This window comes from Monodelphis domestica, chromosome 7 (genome assembly GCF_027887165.1).
Source record: "Monodelphis domestica isolate mMonDom1 chromosome 7, mMonDom1.pri, whole genome shotgun sequence".
NCBI lineage: Eukaryota > Metazoa > Chordata > Mammalia > Didelphimorphia > Didelphidae > Monodelphis > Monodelphis domestica.
Genome location: NC_077233.1, coordinates 33,163,563 through 33,184,946, shown reverse-complemented (window position 1 = coordinate 33,184,946; position 21,384 = coordinate 33,163,563).

Here is a 21,384-nt window from a genome sequence, read left to right as displayed (position 1 = left end):
GCTTAAAAAAAGAACTGAATTCAAATCTTACATTTACTGGTTTTATGACCTCAGTTTTATCATCTGTGAAAAGAGCATTAATAATATCATATCCCCTACCTCTTAGTTTTGATGTGAGGCTGAAATAAGAAATTTATGTAAATAAAGTCTTCTATATAGACTTCAAATATATATTTTCTTCAAAATATATTTGCATATACATACATCAATGAATTTTACCACTATTATAATACAAGCTATTATTGATACTTTTGCTTTCTACATACTTCACAGTTATTAGGAATATGAACTAGACCTGAAAATTCACTGGCTCATTTTAAAGATGAGAAAACTGAGGCAAACAGGGTTAAGTGACTTGCCCAGGTTCACACAGGTCAAATTTGAACACAAATCTTCCTGACTCCAGACCCAGCACTCTATCTAATGGGTCACCTAGCTACTTAGCTGAAGGTAATCTCTGGGACTACTTTATGCCAATTCTTTATGTATCTTGTATGCATGTATTTATATACCAATTCCTCCACTAGAATGTGAGTACCTTATTATCTCTTTGTAAATGATCCCCAGATATACTTTTCTAGACCTAACTTCTCTCCAGACCTCTAGTCTTGTACTACCAAAGGCCTATTGGACATTTTAAGTTGGACATTTCTAGGAAATCATAAACTTAACACATCAACACCTGAATTTGTTATATTTTCTTTCACATCCTCCTTTCTCCCTAACTTCCCAATTACTGTTCACAGCAACCCAGATCCCCAACATATGGGTCATTTTCAACTCATTTCTCTCTCTCTCTCTCTCTTTCCTCTCCCTCTCTCTCCTCTCCCCCCCCCCCCTCTCTCTCTCTCTCTCTCTCTCTCTCTCTCTCTCTCTCTCTCTCTCTCTCTCTCTCTCTCTCTCTCTCTCTCTTTCTCCTCTCTCTCTCATTATGGCCAATCAGCCATCACATTCTGTCCTTTCTCCTTTGGAACATCTGAAGCACAGTCCTCTTCTCTCCTCTGACAGTGCCACCTCTAACACAATTACATGACTTCATGGCCTTCCATCTAGACTATTGCAAGAACTTTCTGGTTGTTCTTGCTTCCTCAAATTTCTCTCCATCTAGTTCACCTTTCACTCAGCTACCTGGCTCCTTCCTACCTTTCCAGTCTTCCTACTCCTTACCCCATGCCTCGTACTCTTTGATCTGTTCCCCTTGGTCTCCTGGCTATTCCTCATATAAGATACCCCATCATCTCACAAGCATTTTCACCATATATAGACCCATGTTTGTAATTCTCTCCATCCTCCCCTCCACCTATTTGAGTTTGCTAGCTTCCTTCAAGTCTCAGCTGAAGTTCTGCCTTCTGCAACAGCCTTTCCCAGATGTCCTTGATCCTTGTACCTTCTCTCTGAAGTTATCTCCAGTTTATTCTGTATATATCTTGTGGGTAGTTGTCTGCTTGTTCTCTGCCCTTCTCTGTCTTCATTGGACCTTAAGCTACTTGTGAACAAAGATAGGTATTTGGGGGGAGGGGAGATTTTCTTTCTATCACTAGTGTTTAACACAGTGCCTGGCCCATATTAGGTGTCCTATAAACACCAGTTGGCTGACCAACCGACTGCCTGATTAATTGTCTAGAAGATTATAAAAACCAAGTGATGCATATGGACTTCTGAGAAGGAAGATCATTGCTAATGAAAATAGTCAGAGAAGACTACATGGGAGAGGTAATATCTGAGACCAGCTTCAAAGGAGGGGTAGAAATTCAAGCAAGAAAAAATGGAGTGAGGAAATATATTACAAGCATGGGAAACTGCCTTAGGCTGCCTTCTATATGTAGGAGCAGGAGGAGACCTGTTGGATTTAGCATAAAGTGAATAAAGGATAGTGACAGGAAAGTAGGCTAAAAGAGGGAGTGGCATCAGACATGAGGAAGGCCTTGAATATCAAGCAAAATTTTATTTGGGAAGCCAAGAGAGAGCCACTGAATCCTTTTAAGCCTAAGGAAATACTTCTCTCTCTATCTAATTGATTAATGTCAATCAACAATCATTGAGCCTACTATGAGCCAGTCACTATGCAAGATACTGAGAATCCAAAAGAAGAAATGATATATTCCTTGCCCTTTCTTGGTGATCCCATTCTCGAATCAGTGGAGAAAGTGTGTATATTTATAAACAAATTAAAAATACAATACAATAAATACAAGATAATTTCAGGGGAAGGGGTGGTTCTAAAAGCTGGGGAGACCAGGAAAGGCCCCACATAGTAGTGAGTTTTTGAGCTGAGCTTTGACAGAAGCTGCACAATTGATTCTAAAAGATGAAGGTCATGCAGATGTCTGTACCAAGAATAAAAGGATAAGCCTTGAAAAGTTTGCACATTGATAGAAGATGCTTTGAGCAAGGTAAAGAATGCCACGTTGGCTAGCCTATAGAGTAAATGAATGGATAGCAATATAGACTAAAGTTAAAAAGTAGATTGCATGATTCTGGCAGAGATGTGAAGACCAGATTGAAGTGAAAAAGAGAGCAGAAGCAGGAAGAAGTATTGTAATAGGCTAGACTTGTTATTGAGAAGGATGGTGGGAATAGGGATAGAGAAGACCAATAGGAAGGAAGTTTCAGAAGAAGAATCAAAAGGTACTGGTAAACAGTTGGATAGAAGAAGTATATGAGAGGCAACAGTCAGAGATAACCAAAAGACTAAAGCCTGAAAGATCATTTGAATGGAAGACCACAGCCAGAAGGCATGAAGCCAAGGGAAGAGGTTAATTCATTGTGTAATCTCGAGTTTGAGATGTCTGTGGAAGATCCAAGTGGAAATGTCCTCAAGGCAAAGAGAGAGACACACTAAACACATTCAACCATTCTGGAAAAGGGTTTGGAATTAGACCTCCACAGTCCACTAAACTGTGCATTCCTTGTGACGTCAGCTACATTACCACCCATATGCTATATATACCCCCAAAGGAGGAGGAAAAGAACATGTAGGGAAACAAAATCTTTATGGCACTGGGCTTTGTTGTTTGAAAGAACAGAAAGTAAAGTGGTTTCTCATCAATTGTAGAATAGTTATAATATATGCACATATATATCCATATCCATATTCATGGATATAGATGGACTGTCCCCAGTCCTCAAAAGCATTGGGCTTTTCTAGGCAAGCATCATTATCTTGCTCAGTTCCAGGCAGTTAAGCTTCCTAGCTATGTGTCCTTGGGAAAGTCATTTACTCCCCATTGCCTAGCTCTTACCACTCTTCTTCCTTGGAACCAATTCTTGGTATTGATTCTAAGATGGAAGATAAGGATTAAAATTAAAAAAATTTTTTTTAATTTTTTAAAAAAACTATGACTGGGACATTCCATCACAACATGGATATCTATGCCCACTTTCCTGAGCTAGCTAGATGGTGCAGTGGATAAAGCATTGTATCTAGAGTCAGGAAGATACTGAACTCAAATCTGGCTTTAGACACTAGATAGGTGACTGTCTGCCTCAGTTGCTTCACCTATAAAATGTGGATATTAATAGTTCTTATCTCTCAAGGTTGTATCTTTCAAAGGAGATATTTGTAAGATGCTGTGCAAACCTTTAAAATTCTATGTAGATTCTACATTGTATTATTACCTCACTTTCCCATATTCCCTTTTATCTATTATTTTCCTACTTTAAGTTCCTTGAGGGGAGGGATTATCTAGTATTGTTTTATTTGTATCTCAAGTTCATAGTTCAGTGTCTGGCACATTGTAAGCACTTAATAAATGATTTATCAATCTATCTATCTATATGAATACACAAAATATTCATGTGCCATAAGAAATGAGGAAAGAGGTAGATTCAGGGACAACTGAATTAATGAGGAATGAAGTATTTGAGAACTAAGAGGCTGGTTTATAATTACATCATAAAGGCAACTAGGGGGTACAGAGGATAGCATCAGGCCTAAAGTCAGAAAGCACTGAGTTCCAATGTGATCCCATGCAACAGCTGTGTGACCCTGGGCAAGTCATTGTACCTTATTTGCCTTAGTTTCCACATTTGTAAAATGAGCTAAAAAAGGAAAAGGTAAACTACTACAATATCTTTGCCACACACCCCCAAGGGGTTTCAAAGAATCAGAAATGACCAAATCAAATCAACAACAACAAAGGAAAGGAACTTTGTAAGACTTAAGAGCTGTGATCAATGTGAGAATCAATGATGACTCCTTGCATATCGATGATAAGTTATACTTCTTACCTGTTAGAGAAATGATGGACCAGGGATGCTAAATGAAACACAGATTTTTAGACAAATCCAATGAGTGGATTTATTTTGTTTGATAGCAATTTGTTAGAAGGGAGAATTATTATTTGGGAGTGATATAAGAGAGTTTGGGGAGATTTGAGGGCATAATGATAGCTTGCTCCAAAAAGAGATAAAAAAGAAAGGAAATTTTATTAATAAAATATTCAAAATAATCAGGAGGGGGAAGATGGAAATTTAGAAGGTGGAACAGGAAGGCATGGTGATGTGGATATCATCTTGTTAAATTTGTTGTATACTAAAAACAAATTGCATGATGTTCCTCCTTTTTTGTTCCTGCTATATGAAAATGGGCATTATTATTTTGATGCCTGTTTAGTTGATCTTTTTTTTAAGGCATGTGACTAAAAAAAAGACTCAGAGGAGCCATAAGGACTGAAGATACTGAACCAGGAATCATTTCCAGTAAATTATAGTCAAAACCATTCAGAATTATGAAATAGCAAACTCTACCTCTTTACATGTTTACATTTTTTATTATTCTCCTGCTTTTCAGGGAGTATATTGATAATAAGAAGTATAGGGAATATTCAGAGAAGAGTGTGAGGGATTTGCTAAGCCCTTTTCAGAGCTGCTTTCCTTCTGTTATGATTAAAGTTCTCTGGAGACTGTATATTAATTTATAATTATCTATTAATGTAAGTTGGAGTTAGAGAAAGAGATAGTCACAAAGTCACCTGGCTACCCCTGGCCAATATGAGTTTTCTATGTTTCTCCCTATTCACTAGCCAAAACCAAGTCTCCAGACGCTAGGGTCAAGAGCTTAAAAAACCCCCAAAAGGCCTTCTTTTTTCCACTGCCCCCTCTCTTAAAAAGTCATTGATGCCTCAGACACTTCCTAGATGTGTGACCCTGGGCAAGTCACTTGACCCCCATTGCCTAGCCCTTAACACTCTTCTGCCTTGAAGTCAATACACAGTATTGACTCCAAGATGGAAGGTAAGGGTTTAAAATTAAAAAAAAAAAAAGTCATTGATGATGACACATGTATAACCCAATGGAACTGCTGTCAGTTTTGGGAGGGGGGAAGAAAGGAAAGGTGGGAATCATGAATCATGAAACCATGGGACTTTTTTCTAAATAAAAAGGGGGGGAAGAGTCATTGATGTCACTCCTTCTGGGTCTCTTTGGTTAGACAATTTGACCTCAGTCCAGGTCAGAGCCCAGTCTTCCAGTTGCCAGGAGTCATGGGGATAAGAGGTAAGCCTCTTCTGAGATTCCTGAGAACCACAAAAACTCTAGTATCCTCCCATAGTATACATGCATGCCCAGTCAAAGAGAGGGGCTGAGACAAACCAAAATGGGTTTTCAAAGGGAAAAAGACTTACAATTTATACAAAATTCCCACATTCCTTTGGTGTCCACCTGCTACCCAACTCTCATCTATGGATCCAAGAAGCTGGAGCATGTACCACACCCTGGTAAACTGTCTCCGCAGATTGGATAAAAGCAGCAGATCAAGGGCAACTGACTGGCCAGAAATCTATTGATGAGTTAGGGAAGACTTCTGGCAAATGAGCAGATGAAAACAATTTGTTTCAAAGTCATAAAGGAGGCTGAAGCAGGTGATGTGGAGATCTTTGAGCTTGGTTAGACATGAAGATCATCCACTGTATCCTGAGCCATCATCAGTCATCTTGACTTCTGTCTTGCTACTGGATTTCAAATGACTCTGGAAGAGGGACTGAGGCTGATGACTTCATTCAACTCTGCCTCACTTAAATCCAATTCACACACAAGTCAAGATATCAACCCCGATGGCATTGGTCCTCTTCAAAAATGAAGGATGAACCACAACATTGATAATAAAGAAGGAAATTGACAAAAAGCAATAGGAAAGTCAAGGTTTGCCTATTCCAACACTCTCAAGGAGGAGAATTATCTTAATTTTGGATCATTGCATTGGATCAATGCATTGACTATTAATTATCCACTGATATTATCCCTTCTCTGACAACAGGTCGGCCACTCCTTAGATAGTCCTAGGAAAGTTATTGCATTCCTGCTCTTAAAGCATTTTTGTTCTTAACCAGATTGGGCTGGGCTCCACCCTGAGAATCTGAGTTGTTTTCTCTATAAACAGAAACTAACTTGGGCTTGTCTAAAAACGTCTTCCTGTCTCATTCAACATCCCTAGACCATAGACCTCTGCCAAGAGGTAAGAAGCATAGTTCATCATTGATATGTAAAGAGTCATGACTGGTTCTTGCCTTGATCACAATTCTTAAGCTTTACCAAGTTCCTTTCCATCATCATTGTTATTGTTCAGTCCCTTTAGACCTCTAATGATCCCAGATGCAGTTGTTTGACAAAGATACTGGGGTGTCTCCTTATTAAGATTTGGGGCATGTTGGGTTATGAAGGAGAAACTGACCAGAATGAAGTGGATTTTTCCTGCTCAAATTGCCAGAGGCAACCGGAATCTCACAAGCAGGTCTCCATCTTCAAATGACACCCCCTTGTTTCCTGAATGCATAAAAATTTTCTGACAGTTTTCTCAGTGGACATTCATGAACCCAGGTACACGCCTGTGCTCCAGGTTTGCATGTCCTTTGTGTGTGTATGTATGTGTGGGCATCTCTCCTTATTTCAATTAAAAATGCCCTTTTCTTTATTCATGAGTTTCATTTATTTTAGGGGCTCGACATCACTTTATAGAGGAGAGGCCTTAAGCTCACAGATGCTGTGACTTGCCCAAAGTCCGGGAGATATTGGGGGGCAACACTGAAATTTGAATTCTGGCTGCCAAGCTCTTTGCTCTTGCCGGAGCATTCTTCCCATTGCCCTGAGTCACTCACTGGAGGCCCAGGTAGCTAGTAGAAGAAGTCTTAGATATGTCAAAACCTCCCTGGGAGGTTTCCACCCTGCAACTGAAAGGAGAAGGACATAATCAGCAAGGCCTTGAATTTAGGAAGAATGGGGAGCTTCCTTCAAGTTGCACCAGAGAACTAATAAGGCTTTCAGGGGAACAAAGATGCCTGGAGCATAATTAAGATCTGAATGCTGATTACTGGAATATATGTGATTATTTTTATTATTTTTCCTCTTTCTATCTTCTTGATAGGATGTGATCACCCTCTGCCATGCTTGGTTGCCTGGTAGCAGACAGCCCCATTTTTAATTATATTCTAAAATAAGCGAAAGAACATAAAACTACTCTATGTCTAATATGTATATATCAAGAAAGGCATATGACAGCCCCTAAATTGCTTTAGTGTCTGATAAAGAGTGCCTCTGGCAGGGTTGTCATCAAAAGATCAAGAAAGGAGAAGGGAAGTATTATTAATAAAGCTGCTTCTCTATTTATATGCCCTCCATTGTTTGTAATGCCTTATTAGAAGGTGTTTTAAAAAAAATACATTTTTATCTACTACTAATTTAGTCTGGGCTGTTTGCTTCTTTTTTTTTTTTAAGTCAAAAAACCTTTTGTTCCATACCCCAGACGTCTTATCTTTCCTTAATAGAATTCTCTAAATTCCAAGAGTTCTTGCTTCCCCAATTAGTGCTCTTTGGATCACCTGCTTTTATTTTTTAAATCAAGAGTGAAAAACACTTATTTTTTTAAATTAATTACTTAATTTCTGTATTAGAATAAATATACTTAGGTGTAGGTTCCAAGGCAGAAGAACAGTAAGGGGTTAACAATTAAGGTTATGCGATTTGCTAGGAAATGTCTATGGTAAAATTTGAGCCCATGACCTCCTGTCTGTAGACCTGACTCTCTACCCACTGAACCACCTTGCTGCTCCATGGAAACCACTTATTCTTAAAACTTGCTGATTTCAGCTTGCTGGCCAAAAAGCTGCTGTTAATTATTGTGATGGAATCCAACCCATCAGTGCTATTAATGAGAAATTGATAGATGATTTTTTTTTTTTGTCGGAAGAGGAGGGGAAATGCTGGATATGGAGTCAAAAAGACCTTGGTGTGAAATTCCAAATCCACCACTCATTATCTGTGTAACCCTGGTGTAAGTTACTTAACTTCTCATGACCTCAGTATTTACATCTCTAAAATGAGTGTTCAACTGGATGATTTCTAAGGGCTCTTCCATTTCTAAATCTAGAAACTCATTATTTTAGATACTTAATTTACAAGGCTTTATGCCTTGCTTTATGCCTGCTAAGATACTTCCATTCCTCTTTTTTTTTGGTCATTGTTCAGCCATTTCAGTCATATCTGACTCTTTGTGACTTCATTTGGGGTTTTCTTAGCAAAGATGCTGGAGTAGCTTACCATTTCCTTCTCCAGCTCCATTTTACAGATGAATACACTGAGGCAAACAGAGTTCAGATTCGCCCTGGGTCACACAGCTTAAGTAAATGTCTGAGGCTGGATTTGAACCCAAGAACATGAGTCTTCCTGACTCTAGACCTGACACTCTATCCACTGTGCTACCTATTGACCCTTATATTCTACTAGAGAAGAATAAATTGTGCCCATTTTTAAAGATGGAACATACAAGGTGATGAGAAAAGGAGATCTGGAGACAGCATAAAAAGCCATGCTGGTCCTGAATCTTAAGAAAAATGAAAGATTCTAAGAGGCAAGGATTGGTGGGGATGAGAGGAGAAGGCTTCCAGTATATTCTAGGAATCGTGACAGCCAATGAAAAGATATAAAAATAGGATAAAATGCTGTGTATATGAAAACAGCAAGGAGACGACTTTGACTGGACCAAAGTGGGTGTGAGATAATATTGTAATAAACTTGAAAGGTTGATAAGATTATAAAGAGCTTTAAATGAAAAAAAAAATTTTTTTATCCTAATTTGATAATAGCCATCCATTGCCATTTTTTGAGTGGAGTAGACTAGTCAGGCCTACCTTTAAGGCAATTATCTTTCAGCAATTGTGTGAGGGGTCTATATTCAAGAAAGACTTGAGGCAGTGAGACCTTGTAACAGGGAGGCTAATAGAATAATTTAGGCAAGAATTGATGAGACCTAAATTAGCATAATAGCTCTCAGTGAACTGGAAGATCCATTCAACTACAGGCTTCCTAATCTGAGGTCTATATGCTTATTTTTCAATAGATTAATAACTAGATTTCAGAATCATTGGTTTTCTTTATAATCCAATGTCTTCTTATATTTGTTTAAAAATGTTAACTGGAGAAAGAAATGGCAAACCAATCCAGGATATTTGCCAAGAAAACCACAAATAGGGTCACAAAGAGTCAGATATAATGGAAAATGACCAAAAAACTACAAACAGTATTGTGAGAAGGGATTTGCAGGCTCCATTGGATCGCCCAAGATGAAAAAGGGGTGAAGATCTAGTCAGATCCCTCATTTTACAGATTAGGAAAATAAGGCCAATGGAAGTAGAGTCTTGTCCAAAGTTCTGGAGGCATTCAGCTTGCCATAGACCTGGAATTTGAATCAGGGATCTCTAGAGCTTATATTCTTACAATGTATTTTTCTGACCCTGTAAGATTGAGTCAAGAGTTGTTGTAGAGATAGAAAGAATCAGATCTGATAACCAATTGCCTCTGTGGTGTGAGCGAGAGTGAAGAATCAAGGCTGACAGGTGACCTTGGAAGACTAGAAATATGGTGGCTGCCATCTTTAGAAATAGAGAAGCTGGGAAAAGAGTTGGGTTGGGGCTGGGTTTATTATACACCTGGCACTTTGCTAGGTGCTGAGGATTCAAATAAAAAATTCAAGCTATTCCTGTCCTCAAGGAGCTTACCTTCTTTGGGGACTCGTGGCAACATGCATAGAATACAAATAGATGTTTAAAATATTCAAAATCAACCCAAGATGCACAGAGCATGAGCAGCTAGGGAATGAGGAAAAGCTTACAAACTTTATGAGCTGAGACTGAAACAAGGTTAATTTGCTATCTACATTGTATAACTATCATGTTGTATGTGTGTATGTGTGAAAGAGAGAGAGGGAAGGAGGGAAGGAGGGGGAGAGAGACAGAAAGACAGAGACAAAGAGAGAGAGTTCTATGGTTTATAATCAATTCTCCCTATAATTCTCAACTTGCCAAATTCCAATCTTTCCAAACATTCTGTCACAGACATAAATCACCATCCAACAAAAAGTCGATGTCACTTAAGGCATTCAGAGACTTAAAAAGAAGACAAAAGAAGACAGTTCAGAAAATACTTAAACCTAAAGTAATGTTTCCTCCATTAATATGTGCGTGTGTGCACTCACAGCAGACTAGCAATCTTGGGTGTGCCATTAGTGGTCCTTTGAACCCATTGCTGCTGGTGTAACTAACATGACCGCATCCCGATGAAATGACCTACAAATTAGAGCATTAAATCAGGCCTCACATTGGACCACCACAGTTTCACTAGGTGCTCACTCGAATAGAACTGATCAAATGGAACTAATGGGATGTTTTGTGTGAATGTCACATTAGCTATGCTCTTGTTCCATGCATGATTCTTGGGAGCTCGAGTACCATTCATAGAAATCATCAGAGCTTCAGGGTGCTCAGGAAGTCACAAGCTGGGAAGGAAAATTTGCCTTCATTTAATCTTCCCAGTCAGAAAGTAAAGTGACATTTTGTATACATTCCCCTAATGAATATCTATCACTGAGATAAAAAGAGCAAAAATTATACTACTCGATGTGAATAAGACTTCAGGAGAATCAGTGATGTGCCTCAGTATACTTTATCTATGCCCATGAATTAAAAAGACTAACAGGTTGTTGTTTTTTTAATTTCTTTTCCTCAGTCTGTTGAGTAAACCATGGATGGAGAAAGAGAATGTCAGGTTAATGGTCAAAATAACATTCAGAAGGTTCAGATCTGCCCCCATTCAAGAAGTGCTGGGCCTAGAATTAGAAAGACTAAATCTAGACTGGACACTTACTGGCTATATAACCCAAGGCAAGTCATTTAACCTCTGTCTGCCTCAGTTTCCTCTTCTGTAATATAGGGAAAATAATAGCACCTCCCAGAGGATCATGGGATAATATTTCTAAAGTCTTAGCATGTAGTAGGTACTATATTGATACTGTGAATACAAAGTGTGAAGACAAACATGATGATGATGATGATGATGATGTCCCTTATTGTCCCAGAGAGAGTACATAAACTTCTCAGTCTGACATGCATGTAAAACCCTTCACAGATTGATTCTCCCTTTGCCAACTGATTTCATATCACTTCCCCTCATAAACGTAGCCTCTAGTAAAACCTGCCTAGGTGAACCATTCACTGAACTTAGCATTCTACCTCCTGCCTGCACACCATTGTCCAGGATGACTTGGCATGTTGCCTGGCATACACAGAATACCTCCTCCATTCCACACCTTGGAATCTAGCTTCCTTCAGGGTTCCATTTATGGGTATTTTTCTTTGGAAAGCCTTTCCTGACATACTTCTCTCTTCTTCAGGTAGTGCTTTCTTCCTCTTCAAATTATATTGTATTTACCTCTCTCTGCTTAGCACTGGAGATCAGGTAATGTCTTCCATTTCATCTTTGTGCTAGCCTTCCAGCCATGGGTTCAAAACTTTGGAGTTTTCTTTTTCTTTTGGCTCTTTCACTTTTCAAAATTAATCAGACTGGTACTGTATTGATAACACAATCTCCTTCTATCTCCTCCCTCTTTCCAAAACACTTTGCATTATCTCTGATCCTTAACACTTCAACCCTGGACTTTTATAATAGCTGTCAGTCTCCCTCCATCTTCTATCTTCACTCAGCTGCCAAAAATACTCTTTCTACAGAGTAAAACTGATCATGATTTTTCCCTGCTCAGAGAATCTTCAGTGGCTCCCTATTGTCTATGGAATAAAATATCAAAGCTTTTCCTGCCATACCAACCACTCTATAATTTCCAATCCACTATCTGTGCCTCCCATCCTTTTCCACATACTCTACATTTTTGAAGTGGATAACTATCCCCAGCCTCCATCATCCACACAAGATATTCTTTGTGCTTAGAATCCCTTGGTTCTAATTTTCAAAATCCTTGTCTTCCTTCAAGAACCAACCTGTGGGACACCTGTTGGAAACTTTTCCAGAGTTATTAGTAATAAGCTTCCTTCTCAGATATTCCCAAAGCACATTTCTCCAGTTCTCCTTGGCCTTGTTCATTATCTACCCTGTATGAATTTAGTTCTTCTACAGTTGTTACCCCTCCTCATATACTCAATAGAAGGGACTTTATCAATTATATTTTTCTTTTTCTTCTTTTCTTCCTATAGCACCTAATACACAGTGCCTTGTACATAGCAAGCACTTAAAAAGTGTTTCTTTGAATTGAACTGTTGAACTCATCTGTTTCTCATCCTATTCTCTAGGAATAAACTCTTATCCTTATCTTCCAATCCAATCCTAATGCTCGTCCCACACATCACCTCTCCCTACACCTGTTACCACATCCCTTCTTCTGTTGGGCTCTGTGAAACCCTTTTTATGCTTTGGGTAAACTTACCTTTAACTCACACTAATTTCTCCTTATCTTCCCTTCATTTCTTTGCCCAAAGAGAAATCTAATGTTGTCATCACCCACCCCCAAAGGACCTCAGCTTTGTCCCCTAGAGAGTTCACCTATAACAATTATAATAATAGCTGAAGAGGAAGCTAGGTGGTTCAGTGGAGAGAATCAAGCCTGCGGTCAGGAGAACCTGGGGAGGGAAGGAAGGAGGGAGGGAAGGAAGGAAGGAAGAAAGGAAGGAAGGAAGGAAGGAAGGAAGGAAGGAAGGAAGGAAGGAAGGAAGGAAGGAGGGAAGGAAGGAAGGAAGGAAGGAAGGAAGGAAGGAAGGAAGGAAGGAAGGAAGGAAGGAAGGAGGGAGGGAAGGAAGGAAGGAAGGAAGGAAGGAAGGAAGGAAGGAAGGAAGGAAGGAAGGAAGGAAGGAAGGAAGAAGGAAGGAAGGAAGGAAGGAAGGAAGGAAGGAAGGAAGGAAGGAAGGAAGGAAGGAAGGAAGGAAGGAAGGAAGGAAGGAAGGAAGGAAGGAAGGAAGGAAGGAGGGAAGGAAGGAGGGAAGGAAGGAAGGAAGGAAGGAAGGAAGGAAGGAAGGAAGGAAGGAAGGAAGGAAGGAAGGAAGGAAGGAAGGAAGGAAGGAAGGAAGGAAGGAAGGAAGGAGGGAAGGAAGGAAGGAAGGAAGGAAGGAAGGAAGGAAGGAAGGAAGGAAGGAAGGAAGGAAGGAAGGAAGGAAGGAAGGAAGGAGGAAGGAAGGAAGGAAGGAAGGAAGGAAGGAAGGAAGGAAGGAAGGAAGGAAGGAAGGAAGGAAGGAAGGAAGGAAGGAAGGAAGGAAGGAAAGAAGGAAGGAAGGAAGGAAGGAAGGAAGGAAGGAAGGAAGGAAGGAAGGGAGGGAGGAAGGAAGGAAGGAAGGAAGGAAGGAAGGAAGGAAGGAAGGAAGGAAGGAAGGAAGGAAGGAAGGAAGGAAGGAAGGAAGGAAGGAAGGAAGGAAGGAAGGAAGGAAGGAAGGAAGGAAAGAAGGAAGGAAGGAAGGAAGGAAGGAAGGAAGGAAGGAAGGAAGGAAGGAAGGAAGGAAGGAAAGAAGGAAGGAAGGAAGGAAGGAAGGAAGGAAGGAAGGAAGGAAGGAAGGAAGGAGGGAAGGAGGGAGGGAAGGAGGGAAGGAGGGAAGGAGGGAAGGAGGGAGGGAAGGAAGGAAGGAAGGAAGGAAGGAAGGAAGGAAGGAAGGAAGGAAGGAAGGAAGGAAGGAAGGAAGGAAGGAAGGAAGGAAGGAAGGAAGGAAGGAAGGAGGGAAGGAAGGAAGAAAGGAAGGAAGGAAGGAAGGAAGGAAGGAAGGAAGGAAGGAAGGAAGGAAGGAAGGAAGGAAGGAAGGAAGGAAGGAAGGAAGGAAGGAAGGAAGGAAGGAAGGAAGGAAGGAAGGAAGGAAGGAAGGAAGGAAGGAAGGAAGGAAGGAAGGAAGGCAAGAGAGAGAGGAAAGACATGTAGAAAAAGAAAAATATACAGTATCCCTTACTGCACCCCTCCCTCTCTATGCTATGCACTCACTACACTCATTCCCTAAGTGACTTTTCCCTTAGTCCCAATTCTACATAAGACAACTATTTTATTATTAGGCATTTGACAGTTGGGTAAACCAGAAGCTCATCGATAAAGAACTAGGATTCTTAAGAGGTCATTGAGTCCAAACATCACTTTTACAGATGAAGAAACCAAGGCTGTAAAAGATTAAATGATTTCCCCACCGTCACAAAGCTAGCAAGTATCTGAGGCAAGATTTGAACTTAGATCTTACTGACCACAATTCTCTATTCATTATACTGCCTAATGTTGTGACAAGATAAGACTTCAAATTAATACAAACTATTAAGCACAAGGTGGATTGTCAAAGTAAAAAAAAGAAATTCTAGATTCTTGAGAACTGGAGAGGACTTTGGAGGAGCCCTGGCCCAGGAATCCTCTTACTTGGCATCCCTATATGTATATGCTTCTTTAGTCTATGCTCATGTCTTTCTTCCACTGAACAAAATTTCATCAGGCAGTAACTTGATGAGAAGCAACGTGACCTAACCTGAGTTATGTGGTGTGAAGGGGAAATGGGACCCACCAGAGAAGAGCAGTGTTTGATAGCCCATGGGAGTATAAGTTAATTACATGTAGCTTCCTTGTGGCTGAAGAATGAAGAGATATACCCCTAAATCATTTTGTGTTGGGACTATCCTAGGGACTGGGCTTGTGATTTCATTGTTATAAACAACTATCTATAAGGACTTCTTCAAAGAGTGAAGACCTCCACTTGTTTTGCAAATTATTATCTTAGAGAGTTTCCTGGGACCCGGTGTGGTTAGGGACTTGCTCAGGGTCAGTAGCCAAAATGCCTGGGAAATGAGACTTGTATTCAGTTGGTCCAGGCCCTGAAGCCAACTCACTGTCCACCACACCACCTTGCCATCCTATACAAAAATTAATTAAGATTTAAAATATGTAAAATATGTGGCCATGATGCTTGGACATCGATACAATTTCCTTTTTTTGTCAAAAAGGTAGAAGATACCAAGATTCTTTATAGGAGATCAGTGCTTCATCTCAGACTAAATGAGATGCCCTATAATAGGCACTGGACTAAGGGGGCAGAGGGAGAATCCAGTCATCAGTGAGTCCCAAAGGCTTTGGCATGGAATCATGGTACCCAGCCTTTCAAAATCGCCACCAAAGAAAGATTTTCACACCTGTCTTGTGAAATGTAATTAGTAATGACTGGCTTGCTTTATCTCTGTCTTCCTCCTACAGCTGCAGAGAAATTGTGTGTTTATTTTATAGGTGACTCAAAATTCTCTCCAAGTAACTTCCTGAATCTTGCCTTCATTTCAACTGCAACTTGGGAATCATCCAAACCAAGCTACAAGAAGGAAAATCCTGGGTTGTTTTGACAGTAGTGGTAAACCTCACTCATTCCAGTGATTTGGGAGTTGAAGCCAATGGGAATCAATGAAAATTCTGAATGGAGGATAGTGTTTATAATCAAGGAATCTTTTTACCTCCCAAAATATAGGAACTTTGACTCATTTAAGTGTACTTGCCATCTTCTTTTAAAGGATAAATCAGAAAGACTTGTAATCATGGGCTTAAAAAACAGACTTTCGTTATTTGAATAAGAATCAAGAACCACAAAACAAAACAAACAAAGTCATTGTAAGTGGGTGCATTGCTGTGCCTGAAGTTTTTAGATTTTGAATCAGAACAACCAAAACTTTATTGGATTGTGCTACCTGGGGTTACTCTGGGCCTATTATTGAGTTTCTTCATATGCAGACTAGGAACAGGAATGAGGCTGATACACAACCCAATTTAAACTCTTACTCTCTGTGTAATGTGAGCACATCACTTGTTCTAGCCAAGCCTTGCTTTCTTCACCTATAAAATGAGGGGCCTCTAAAATCCTACATTTGGGAATCTTTAAATGAAGACAAAAATTATAATTATTACCACTATTTTTATAGAAAAAATCCTTCGGCCTCACTCACTCTGACTATTTTGCTCCAGTTTAAGATAATGTTATAAAATCATCCCACAAGAGCAATCTAGATACTAGAATAGGTTCTTAATCTGGGATCCATGAACCTGGATGACAAAACAATTCTATCTCTTTTTAAATATTACTGATGTACATTGCCATCTTTTCATAAACTTAAAAACAGTATTCTTTGAAGGATCTCCAGGCTTCATCAGACTGCCAAAGAAGCCCATGGGGAAGGAAAAAAAGGGTTAAGATTACCCAGGAGGGAAGTAGCAAATTAGAGGGATAAAGAAGCCTAAGGGAGGGGTGAAAGCTAGAAGCAGATCCAAACACTAAAAAAAGTACTTACTAGTGGAAAATATGATATATTAGTACCCATTTCCACATACTATAAGAACTCACAGGAGAGCAATGGAGTGATGAGATAGATTTAATCATCATTTAAAAAAGAATTTTCCTTTTTTTTTTAGACTTTTAGAAGGTATCTTTTTAAATTTAATTAATTTTTTCTATTATTTCCAGTTATCTGGAAATCACATGTGGCATATCTCACCCCCTGGATAGAGTGAGAATGAATGTACAAGATTTCGAGTATAGATCACGATAAGGCACTTAAATAAGTTAGAGGTCTATTTATTTGATTCTGCAAAGATTCTCTAATTTCCTTTATACTCAAGAAATCCTCTTCTCCATAGATGGCAAATTATATCACAAATTCCAGTAAAAGCAGAATGATGAGAGTGGATGGAATTAAGCCTTAAAAAAGGGCAGGCCTGAAGGTCCTGCTCTGTCACATAACTGCTGGGTGGCCTTGAGTAGGTTACTTAATATCTCCAGGACCCAAGAATCTCTCTGAGCCTGTAAACTGGAACATGAAGGCAAGTCAACATTGTTAGTGGGATTTCTTTATACCAATGGTAAAAGCTACTTTAAGCAAAGCACTTTATAGGTTCCTTTATTTGATCCTTACAACAACTCTGGGAGGTATATACTATCATTACCCCCATTTTACAGATGAGAAAATTGAGACCAAAAGAGGATAAGTGATTTGTCCAAGTAATATGTTGGGTTTTGAATTTAAGTAATCCTGACTCCAAGTCTAACATTTCTGTGCCCCCCTATCTGCTAGGGAAATCACACAACCCCTCCCCCAAAACCTCCTCTACTACTACTCCTCTGATCCCCACTCCCCATCCCCCATCCTCCCTGAACCTCCCCCATCCATTATAATGTAAGCTGGGATTTCTTTATTATCATTTTTATAGCTTCAGCACCTTCTGTGTAATCCTGGCTGAGACATTCTCAGCCCCCCCCGCCAAGAAATTCTCTAAAACTAAAAAGCAGAGGAAGAACAGATCTTTAATGTAAAGACAGCTTCATTGGGAACTCCTTAGTCCAATGAGATCATCAGTTCAGTCTTCCTCCTCCTCCTCCCCCATCTTACTGCCTGTCACTTAGTGGGACTCTCCTAAATGTTTGCTGAATTGTAGAGATGCTCAAGGATCACAAAGTCTGAATTAGTGATGCTACAAAAAAGGTTTGGCAGCACTGTTCCCCTATCCCCCCACCCCCACCCCCAAAAAGACCTTCAAGAAGGCTTTGTAGAATGATCTTCTGGAGAGTGTAGATTATGTATGACCAGAGATGCCACGTGACTTTCTTTATTCTGGGGAGGAAGGGATATTTTTAAAAGCAAAGTCCTCACCTGGCTAAATATAGAACCAGCATCTCTTTCAGAATAGGGCCTCCTTGGGATGGGCGGGGGAAGACAGGACAAGAGAGGTTGAGGGTATCTATTTCAGGGGGGAAATCATGCTATAATTAACAATTCCTAGGAGAGGGAGAGTTAAATATGTACATCCTCCAAACCCTGCATTTCCCCTGGTAAAGGTGGTTGAATGAGAAAGGCAGAGTAATGTGGTAGAATGAAGTCTAGATTTGGAATAAAAGACCTCAGTTCAAATCCAGGCTCAGTTACCTGCTATGTGTGCGAAATAATAGCTAGGGTCCTTTTCCAGTTCAACTCAGGATAGCCATGTTTATGCAACGATTTCCAACTACAACAAATAGAATATATAACCCTATTCAACTTTTTTAAGTTAAGGGCAATTCCTTTCTCCAGTGCAGTGTCTCTAATCAGATGCTCTACTGATTCAAAATGACTGAGAATAATGGTCCTGTTCTTATTACACAGTCATAAAAATTCATTTTCAAAAAATATAGGAGCAGTGACATTGCACAATGGAATGAGTTTTAGGACTGGAGTCAGGGGGATCTGGGTTCAAATGTGACCTCAGACATTTCCTAGCTGTGTGACCCTGGGCAAGCCCCTTTACCCCAATTGTCTAGCCTTTACCCTTCTTCTACCTTGGATTTATTTTGATTCCAAGACATAAAGTAAGTGTTGTTGTTGTTGTTTTGTTTTCAATTTTAGGACATGTGCAAATGTCATTAAATTTTTGTCTCCATTTCATAAGTGATCTTTATTTTGAGATGCCAGATTGTTACTATCACAGGAAAGCTGGAACTGAAAGTGGGTTTGAATCCTGGTTTTACCATACTTTCTGTATGATCCTAGACAAATCACCTGATTTCTCTGTGCCTCTGTTTCCTCTTCTTTAAAATTGTAAGGCTCAACTCACTAATCTCTAAAATCCCTTCTAATCTAAAGGTTTTGGAAAACTTCCATTTTAATAGGGAGGCAGGATAATACAATAGAAATAGAATTGGCTGTGGATTCAGAGAACCTGGGTTCAAATCCCACTTTGGCTCTTACTCATATCTATGGGAGTTTGGGAAGGTTATAACCACTTTGGGCTTAAGGGAACCTTGCCAAAAATGAATGAAAAAAAATGCCAAACACAAAGTTGGGCTAGATGAACTCTGAGGTCCATTCCAGTTACCTGGATATCTCTGACTCCATGACTACTTCATCTAGACCATGATTATACTACTGGCATTTTTGCCTAAAGACTCACTATTGTCACTGGATCTCAGCTATGCTCTCCACAAACTAATCTTTCCAAATATAATGAAAACATGACTTTGCTACATTCAGCATCTGATGTTTTTCAAACAAGATACACAAGCTGCCCATTGCTGCCCACTCTGCATTTTTTAAAACCCTTACCTTCCATCTTAGATCAATATCAAGAATCAATTCCAAGGTAGAAGATCAGTAAGGGCTAGGTCATTACAGTTAAGTGACTTGCCCAGGGTCATACAGCTAGGAAGTATCTGAGGTCAGATTTGAAGACTGTGCATTTTCACTGGCTCTCCCCCATACACAGAACTATTTCCTTATATCCATCTCCTGGCTCTGTCCCAGCTAAAATTCTCCCTTCTACCAAAAAAAACTTTACAGATTCCCCTGGAAAGCCATTTACTTTGCTCTGATGATTTCCAATTTATTCTGTTTCTTGTTTTTACAGATGTTTTCAGGTTGTATTCTCCATTTATTGTGAGCATTTTGAGAGAAGGAATTTTTGTCATTCTTTGTATCCTCCCTATTTGACTCAGTGTCCAGCAACATAGTAGGCACTAATGCTCCTTGACGTGACTCGATTTCTAAGAGCTCGCCTCATGTCACTTGGTCCCTTATGAAATCTTGAGCTTCAGAACTCTGGTATATTTGTGATCTCATCAATGTGGGGCACTTTCACCACAATGCAGATTGAACCCAGCTCATCTTTGTCTGCCTGTCTTATGATCTCCCATCTTGTGATCATGTCTATGAGCACATAACATTCACTTAAATCAGAAAAGATCAGTTATCTAGAGATGAGAGCGTTGCTCCAATATGTTTGCTGAAAATAAACGTAGCCATTTTCCTCATGGTAGATCTACTTATATAAAGCTTTATTACAACTTGGAATTTGGGTCACTATTATAGAGCCAGAAAACTTGGGTGGAAAGATATATGAGAGCTGGAAGCTCTGGTGGGATTGTAGAGAGAGAGATGTTTTTCTTGGGTGTAGTGACAACGATAATGTGAAACTGGCTCATGAACTGCCATTGAAAGCAGAGAGGCTTGCTGGCACTGGAGCTATGCCAACATACACTGGTTGCAGTGGCTGAGGGAATTGGGAGAAGGAAATACAGGACGTATAATGATATTATCATTGATCTCAAATTGGAAAGCAATTTGGTAAACGTCATCAGTGACATCCCTCCAACCCTCATTTTACAGATGAGGAAGCTAAGGCTCAGGAAAGCCATTCAGGTTATCCAAGGGTACATAGGTTATAAATGGCAGAGCCAGAATTCAAACCCAGGATCTGACTTTGAATCTTTACCACATGACTACTCTGATTTCATATATAATATGACCAACATAGCTGTTGTAAAATGACCTTTTTCTTTCTAGAGGATGTCCTTGGTCAAGAGTCAGTTTAGATCAAACCTGGTAAGAATCTTCAATTTGGAATCATCCAGATATCTAGAGATCATTCATAAATGATTTTTTGCAGAAATAAACAGTAGCCCCAAAGGAAATTTCTTGATGTTCTAAACAAGATCTTAAACTAAAATGTCTTCTCATGAGAGATGGAAATAAATGACAAAATAACCTGCAAAAAAAGATTGGATTTCTGAGCATCAATTTGAAGGGGGAAAACCCACAAGATTTTAAGGAAAGGAGCTGATAGATTAAGAAAGTTAGAAGTTATTCTTTTAAGGGCAGAAGTTTAAGGTTTGATTAGGGAATAGAAACATGTTAAATCTGATACTTTCCAATTCAAATCTAACACTTAACAAAAAATTCTTAAATATCAAAATAAATGAATACCAGCCCAGAGCTGTTATTTTGATTATTTTAAATGTCTAATAGCATCAATGTATTTTAAATACCAAAATTCCTTGGGTAAATACACATGGAAAACTTAACAATTTCCCTTTAGGTTAAGTTACTTCCAACAATAACATCATTTTAAGTTAAACTATACAAGCTAAAGCATATGATTAGTATTATTAGACCCTCATTTCTCCTGATTTTGAAAAAAAGAGATAATTACAACCTTTAAGATTATAAATCATATAACTGAAAATATTTAAAATAAAAGGCAAGATTAGCACTTAAGAGGAAAAAAATGACTTTTGCTGGTATTTTTTCAAATATTGTACAATTCATCACCTATTAAAATCAATGGAAAATATGAATACATAGCTTTTTTCAAGTCTCGGG